This window comes from Furipterus horrens, unplaced genomic scaffold (assembly GCF_987537825.1).
Source record: "Furipterus horrens unplaced genomic scaffold, mFurHor1.1.pri manual_scaffold_15, whole genome shotgun sequence".
NCBI classification, from domain to species: Eukaryota; Metazoa; Chordata; class Mammalia; order Chiroptera; family Furipteridae; genus Furipterus; species Furipterus horrens.
Window position 1 is genome coordinate 17030553 of NW_028327185.1, and position 8891 is coordinate 17039443.

Consider the following 8891-nt stretch of genomic DNA (forward strand, 5'->3'; position numbering starts at 1 on the left):
AGAAGGAAGGCTGACTCCCCATCAGAGCACACAGTGCATTGTCAGCTGAAAGGACTTGTATTTGTTTTGTTGCCAAGTAGGATGACACCAAAAATGGATCTCATTGTCCTCTCCTTTCAAAAGTGCTTCAGTGACACAGAGCCTTGCCCATGGGGAAGAGGAGACTTGGTCTTGGCAGCAAGCAATGAAAACTTGAGCTGCTGTGGCATCTGGAAGTCATTTGCCAGTTGGAGGAGGAGTAGCTTCCCACGGATGAGGTGGAATTGAAGCCGGTCGGTCGCTAATTCTGTCACAGCCAGGTCAGCAGCCCTTAAGCAGGTACCCTCGGGGGCATCTTCCAGGAAGCCCCTGGAAGGTGGAGATAGGAAAGGAGAGGACCAGTAAGCTCCAGCCAGGACAGGAACACTGTGGGGTGGCCCACTGTGTCACCAGCACTGCGCTAGGGAGCCCGGAGCACACAGAAGGCCACATGGTCATCACAGCCGGGGGTAGATAGACACAGGGCCCCACTACTGGTCCAGAAACATGTGACGGGCTAAGATGTTGGCCTCTTGCCCCCTTCAGCTTCTTGCTAGAGTGGCCTGTGTGGCGCTGACCCGGGCACTCAGTTGCATTCCGGGTGCCCACCCTCTGCAAAGCACCACGGACGTGCCGGAGCTACAGAAGGAAAGAGAAGGCGGAGCACAGAAGCTGCGAAGTAAAAGGGCTGCGGACTCAGCACGGAAACGCTGGCCTTCCCCGCTCTCCTGCTGCTGCTGCCCCCCTAGCACCTCTGCATGCGACTTGCCTGGCCTTGCCTCCACCAGGAGGCCTTCCCAGGTGCACCAGGTGCTCAGCGTCCTGCCCCAGCACAGGGTGCTCTGCTCATCTGTGTGCAGATTAGTTTCTCCACTGAGACTCTCAGCTCCTGAGGGCGCGGGGCTCCACCATATGCATTTCTGCTTAACCCACAAGACCGGAGTCAAATAACTGTAAGCCAAGCCGCCACATGTGTGTGCAGAGGAAGGCGGGGCCCCCCAGATGCTCTCCATCTCCCCAGGTCTCTGCCTCTTGCTTTGCCCACTGCTCTGGGTGAGTCTGTGCTGGTGGACCTGCCGCCATGTCCCTTGTCCCCGCACCCTCCGGCCCCTCAGCCTTTGAATGTATGCAGCCCAGCTAACAATGAGCCCTCCCTCCTGGATGCTGCAGACACCGAATCTCTTCGCATCCCGGGGCTACCCTCCCACGAAGAAGATGACGTTTTGGTAGAATATGTGAACAGTTCTGGGCCTCTCCCAACTGCCCCGGTTGGGCTGTGCCTTTGCAGAAGGAACAAGCTCACTGCAAGAATATTCTGGGTGTGAGCTCTGGCGTCATCCTTAGAGCGCAGGGTCTGACTGCGATCAAAAAGCTACACTGCCCACCTTTTGTGTCTTTCTTCAACTTTTTCAATTCAGAGCACTTGACAGGGTGCCCAGGACATACTAAATGCACAAGAAACTCACTCAATTGAATTCATGGACCTAATTTCCTTCATGACTTAAGTTTGGTGGGAAATAAAACAGTATTGGCTGTGGGAAATAGTGGGTCCATTTTACATTTGTATCTCTTGACTTCGGAGTTTATTGCAGCTGGCCAATGGGTCCTATTTTCAGTGGCTGTAAAGACGCAGTTCAGGTCCTCCAACCCAATAAGGCTGTTTGATCCAATTCAAGGAGCCCGGGCAGAGAGTGGGGATCGGGGAAAGGACGGTGGCAGACATTGAGTTCGCACTCGCAGTCTCAATTACGGGAAGCCAGGCGTGGCCTTAGCGGTCGGGTGAGCTGGATGCCGTTAGCCCGGGAGCTAGAAAAGAGAGCAGAGGTGAAATCCAGGAAGAAGAAGAAGAGGGAGTAAAAGTTGAGTCAAAGCTAATGAAGTGTCTGAGCTCATGAGACGGCTCTAGGCACGAGGTCACGGGACAGTGACTGGTACCCAGAACTAGAGGTGCAGGGGCTGGCTGGGGGACCGAGCCAGGAGCTACTGGGCAGAAACGGAGGGGGTTTCCCTGGGCAGCGGCTGGTGGCCAGGAGAGCCTGAGCAAGGGTCAACTGGAAGTGAGAGCCCAGGGTGGGCTGGAAAACCCGGGCAGGCTTCCAAAGACTGGAACAAAACCAAACGTGCACGGACAGGAGGAAGTATTGATCAAGTGTGGTTTATACACTGCGACAAGCAAAGGACAAAGTGCAGCTGTAAAAACACGGCAGAGTCCCCCAAACAGTCCACTGAGCAAAAGAACGAGAACACGTTGTCCTGGCCGGCCGGCTCAGCTGGTTGGAGCATTGTCCCGCGCACTGGAAGTCGCAGGTTCGGTCCCTGGTTGGGGCATGGACAGGAAGCAATGGATCAGTGTTTCTCTCTTCTCTCCCTCTCTCCTTCCCTCCTCCCCACCCCCATCTCTTTCTCTAAAATCAATGAACATTTCCTCAATGAGGATTTTTTTTTAAAGACAGAAAGAATGAAGACACAGAACTCGTACCTCAGTGTAATTCCATTCATTCAGAAACAGGACTGTCCTTTTTAGGTTTTAAACACGCAGGCGGTAAAACTGTAAAGAAAGAAGACAACGGTAAATTGCCTCTTGAGGAGGGGATGTGGGGGTGGTGGTCTCTTTCTTCCCCTGGCTGTTGGTAGCAGAGCGCGTGCTTTATATTCGGTATTTAAATTGCCCACATATATCTGTGCACTTTCCTTTTTCAATGTCCTGTTTGGTAACTTTCTTTCAAATCAACAAAAGAAATCATACGAGGTAAAATCTTACAAGCTGTTCTCTTGCAAAAGGGGTCCAGACATGGCTTTGCTGGCCAGCTGTAATGCCAGTTTGGCAGACTCCCCATGAGCAACACCTGCAGGCTTCTTGGCACATGTTTTCAATCAGCACACATACCAGGAGCTGCCTGCGATGGGCTGAGCACAGGGGTAGCCACTGGCGGTCAGGAAGGTCCCTTGCTCCCAAGGCGTCCTGTGAAACCAGAGAAGTTATGTGACATGCAATGCTTCCCTCTGCTAGGCTTTCTGGAAGCTCAGAGCCGGTTTGCCCTTTTGGTAACTTTCCTTGAGGCTGATTTTTGTATTTAATTATAATTCTGTCTTCTCACTTTACCTTTTGCTTTGTTGTAAGAGCTAAGTTTTCACTCCCTTAGTTTTGAGGATCTGCCACATTTTGCAGAAAGCCACTTCCAATTTTTTTGGTGGTGGTGAGAGAAAATGAATAAATGAAGAAGCCGGAAGCTCCTCTCCTGCTCCTGCCCTGCCCCTCCGTCCCCTCCTCTGTCTTCCCGGGGTCGCGGCACCCTGTCTGTCTCCCTCTGTAAATCTCCACCCGGGAGGCAGTCCCCCACACTTGAGATACTTTGGGCACACTGTTCCTTTCATTCTTGTCACATTTTCGAGTCCCTCGGAGTCAGGCGATGGACAGGTACGCGGAGCTGTTTTTCTCCTCAGCCCTGACCAGCGGAGTCGTCAAAGAATCCGCACACGTGAGCTGCGAGGCCAGAGCGAGACCCGAGTTACTCCTGGCTTTGCCAGCTGAGTACCTCCATCACCCCAGTGACCGTGGCTGGAGAGGGGCCTCCCAGCAGAACTACATTTTAATTTACCATTTTAAACACCCTGATCAGCTCTCAGAACACACTTGGCTTTGCTAGAAGATAGTCTGGGAGGAAGCATATGTCAGCGGACCGGGACTGCCTGGTGACTTTTGCTGGGGAGAAGGTGTTTCACATGCTGCCCCGTGATGCAGGCGCAGACGGGACCCCGAGGGCAGAGGGCACCTGCGCCATGGGCCTTGGTCAGGGCTCACTCAGCTCTGCAGGGCAGCTCCCACGGGGGCACTCGGGACGGGGCGAGGGCTGTGGGCGGCAGGCTTTCTGGTTCCCTTAGGTGATAAACCTGTGCAGGCATCTGAGACATGTGACCGGGCCAAGGATCCTATTCCCTTGGCCACTCATTCATGTCAGCGTGACAGCCACAACCTGGAAGAGTGTCCACCAGCAGTGGAAGAGATAAATGAATTTTAGGGTATTTATACAGTGGATGGTGATCAGATGAGGACAGAGATGTAGCAATGAGTGCGTGCAAAGACGTGGGTGGGTCTGACAGCCATGGTGTTGAGTGAAGAACATTGACTCCGTGCGTCCCATGATCCCGTGTATACCTGAAGCTCAGGAACAGGCACAAGTGATCTGTGGTGATAGCTGTTAGGCTAATGGCTGGATTGGGGGAGTATTGATGAGGAGGGGAAATGAAGGTACTTTTGCGGGTTCTGGAACCATGCAAAAACCTATGAAGCTATACACTTAATGTCTATGCAGTTTACTGTTAGATAGGTTACATCTCCTCCAAAATATAAGTAAATGCTGACATAATAATTAGCATTTAAAAATATTTATGCTTTAGGAATTATATATATATGAAATATATTTTATATTTTGAACATATGTAAAATCTCATTTTTGCTCATAACAATCCTGTGGTTAAGGTTTTAAGACTTTACAAGTAGCTAAATTGATGTGTAATTCATAAAACAAACTGCATATATTGAACTAATTAATGTTTTGATTTATGTAAGCACCTATATAACAATCATGACAGTCAAGATAAGGAATACATCTGTCACCCCCAAGTGTCCTCATGTTTCTTTGCCACCCACCTTCCACTTCTGTCCCATCCCCAGGCACCCACTGGTCTCCTTCCTGTCACTACATATTAGCTTTCATTTTGTAAAATTTTATATAATTGGAATCACACTTCACTCCTTTTAATTGCTAGAGACTAGTCAATTATTTAACTTGCATTTCAGCTGTTAAGAGACTTTGGGGCTCTTTCCAGTTTGGGGCTATTATAAAAGAAGCTGTGAACTTTTCCCACATATCTGTGTATGAAAATATGCATTGTCTCTAGGAGGACAATGGCGGGATCATACGATAAGTATATGCTGAACCTTAAGAAACAAATATTCTTTTCTAAATAAGATGTTTTAAGATTTTTAGTAGCAGGGGTGAAAGTTCCATTTCCTGTACATTTTCACCCTCCCTTGGTTCGGCCCACCCCTAACCACTCCAGGGGGAGTGTTTCTGATCCCATTGTGGTTCTAATGACTAATAGGTGGGACAAGTTCACACTTTGCCACCTGTCATCTATCTTCTTTGCTGAAGTGTCTATCAAAGTCTTTTGCTCATTTTTTTAAGACTTAGGTTGTTTGTTTTCTGATTATTGAGTTTTGAGAATTCTTAGTATACTATGGATATGAATCCTTTATCATACATATGACTTGCAAATATTTTATTCAATATCGTCTATTGAAGAACAGGAGATTTTTATTCTGAAGATGTCTAATTTGTTCTTTTATGTATTGCGATTTTGGTGTCACATAGAAAATGTCTTTGCCTAACCTACAGATTTCTCTTTAATTGTCTTCTGTAATTTCTTATTGCTATAGGTTTTACATTTATGTTTATGAAGCATTTTAGCATTTTGAATTAATTTGTATAGATAATATGAAATATTGATTGAGCGTCTTTTTATAACATATTGATAGCCATTGTTCTGGCACTATTTATTGAAAGGACTGAATAGCCATTGTATTTTGATCAAGAATCAGTTTACTACATGTGTGATTCTATTTCTGAATTCTCTATATTGTTCCATTGACTTATTTGTCTATCTATACATCAATACCAACTTTGTTCCTTTTGTCTGCTTTGTTTTTGCTATAGCAGATCCTTGGCATTTCCATATAAATTTTAAAATTACCTTGAAATTAAAAAAAAAGTCTTCTAGGATTTTGTTTGGGGAAAATTGATATCTAATATTAATCCTTCCAACCTATGAACACAGGTATATCTATTTCTATTTATTTCTTCTTTAATCTCTCTGAGCAATATTTTATAGTTTTCAGTGTATGTTTTGCACTTTAGTCAAACTTACCTCTAAGCGTTTTGTACTTTATACTATCATAAATGTTATTTTTAAATGTCTGTTTTCATTGTTGCTAGTATTTAGAAACACAATTGATGTCTGTAAGTTGACCTTCTGCGTTGTGTCCTTGTAAAACTCCCTTATTAGTTCTAGTAGTTATATATCAGATTTATGTAGATGATGATGTCATCTGTGAATAAAAACAAGTTTATGTCTTTCTTTCTGATCTGGATGCCTTTTATTTCTTTTTCTTGATTGATCACATTGGGTAGAACCTCCTACCCCATGATAAAAAGGGTTGAGAGCAGAAATTCTTGTCTTGTTCCTGATTGTAGTGAGAGAGCAGTCAGTCTTTCACCATTACATGAGGTTAACTGTAGACTTTTTTTTTTTTTTAATTCATGCCTTTTATCAGGTTCAGAATGTACTTTCTGTTCCTAGTTTGCTGAGAGTTTTTATTGGGAATGAATGTTGGATTTTGGAAAATGATTTTTACATGTCCACTGAAAAATCAATTTTTTGTTAGTATGGTGAATTACATTGACTGGTTTTCAAATGTTAAACCAACTTTCATTCCTGGTATAATTCTCACTTAATCATGATGAATATTTTTAGATATTCTGGATTCAATTAACCAAGATTTCCTTGAGAAATTTGCATGTATAAGATATTTTTCTGTGTTTTCTTTGTCTAGTTTTGGTATTAGTGCTTGGTTTTAGGACTGGCTTCATAAAATTAATGGAGAAAAAATTCCTTCCCTTTCAATTTATAGAATTGGTATCATGAAAGAGTTTGTAAAATTATTATTATTTCTTCTTTAAATGTTTGGTAGGGCTCACCAGTGAAGCCATCTGGTCCTGGAGGGATTTTTTTGGTTTCTTTTCTTCAGGAAAATTTTACAATCAACTTTAATTTCTTTAACAGATATAGGGCTGCTCAGGTTACTTATTTCTTCATCAGTGAAATTTGGTAGTTTGTGTCTTTTAAGGAATTTTATCATTTCATCTAAGTTGTTGAATTTATTGGCACAAAATTGTTCATAATTGTACTGGGTTGAATAATGTTCCCCCAAAACTCATGTCTGCTGGAATTTCAAAATGCTGTTATTTGGAAATGGGGTCTTTGCAGAAATAATTAATAAAGATGAGGTCATACTGAATTAGGGTTGGCCCTAAACATAGCGTAGTAGGTGTTCTTAGAAGAAGAGAGGAATTTGTATATTAATGTTTGAAGTGAGTTCTTGGAGGCAGCCTATAGTTAGGGCAGTTTGATGATCTCTGCCTTTTAATCGGGATGTTTAGACCATTTATATTACATGTATGTAATGATTTATATGGTTGGCTTCAAATGGATCATCTTGCTGTTTGATTTCTATTTAATTCATCTGTTATTGGTTTCTCCTTTTTCTCTTTTCCTGACTTCTTTTGAATTAATTAAATACTTCTGTTATACCATTTTAGCTACTTTATTATGGCTTATTAACAATTACTCATTGTTTTATTTTAGTGGTGAATTTAGAGTTCAACATACACATCTGTAACTTATAAGTTCAAGTGATACCATTCACTTTACCTATAGTATAACTCTTATAGCAGTATATTTCCATTTCTCCCACCCCATTTCTGTGCTACTGTTATCTTACATTTTACTTTGTCGTATGTTTTAAACTTCATGTTACATTGTTATTATTTTTTAAACAATCAGTTGTCTTTTAGGGGTTTAAATAATACATAGGAAATTCTGATATAATTAGCTATATAATTACCATTTCCACTGCTGTTTATTTTTTTGTGTGGGTTCATATTTCCATCTGATACTATTTCTGTCAGAATGACTTTTTCCATATTTATTTTTGTAGTACATGTCTTCTCGTGATAAATTTCTTCAGCTTTTGTGTTTCTGAAAAAGTCTATTTTGCTTTCATTTTTGAAAGATAACTTTCCCTGGGTATAGAACTCTAGTTTGATGATTTTTTTCTTTCGGCACTTTAAAGACATTGCTTGCATTTTTCTTATGAGAAATTTACTATCATCTTTATCTGACTCCTCTGTACGTAACTATTTTGTTTTCCTGTGAGTGTTTCTAGGGTTATCTTTTCATTGTTCATTTTTCAAAATTGATTATGATGTGTCTTGATGTCATTTTTCTTGTACTTGAGATTTAGCTTGTTTAAAAATACAATGAGATTTAATTTGCATTTTTTGAATATCTTTTTATACCTCTACTTAACTCTTTGAACATATGGAATAGAATGATAAGTATTTGAATGTCCTTGTCTGCCATTTACAATTTCTGTCTCACTTCCAAATTAGTTTTGATTGATCATTCTTTTCATTGTGGATCACATTTTCCTGCTTCTTTGTATATCTGCTAATCTTTTACTGAATGCTACATATTGTGAATTTTACCTTGTTGGGTGCTGGATAGTTTTGTATTTTTAGAAATATTTTTCATCTCTGTTCTGGGATATAGGTAACTGACTTGAAAATAGTCTGATCCTTTCAGGTCTTGCTTTTAATATTGAGGCAGGACTGGAGTTGTGCTCAATCTAGGCCTAGTTTTTCCCCCACTTCTAGGGGAAAACGGATGCACTGTTGACCATGAGGTTCTCTGGCTTGACTGGTGGGAGCAGGCACTATTCCTAGCTCCAGGGGGGCATAGGGACTCTTACTTCTAATCTTCCAGGTGTTGTTCCCCTGCCTCAGTTACTTGCTGCACGTGATCAGTGCTCTGTTCTGATCAGTACTCTGTTGAATACTTGAGGGAAGCCCTCTGCAGGACTCCAGAGTTCTCCTTCGTGTGCTCTCTGTTCCCTCAGGGACTCCGTCCTGTAACTCTGGCTGCCCCAGTTTCCCCTACTCTCAAGTCATCCCCCAGGTTGTTTGGGCTCCAACTCGTGTGCCACAGCTGGAAAACTTTTTCAAGGCTGTAAGCTGGGGCAATTTTCAGGCTCC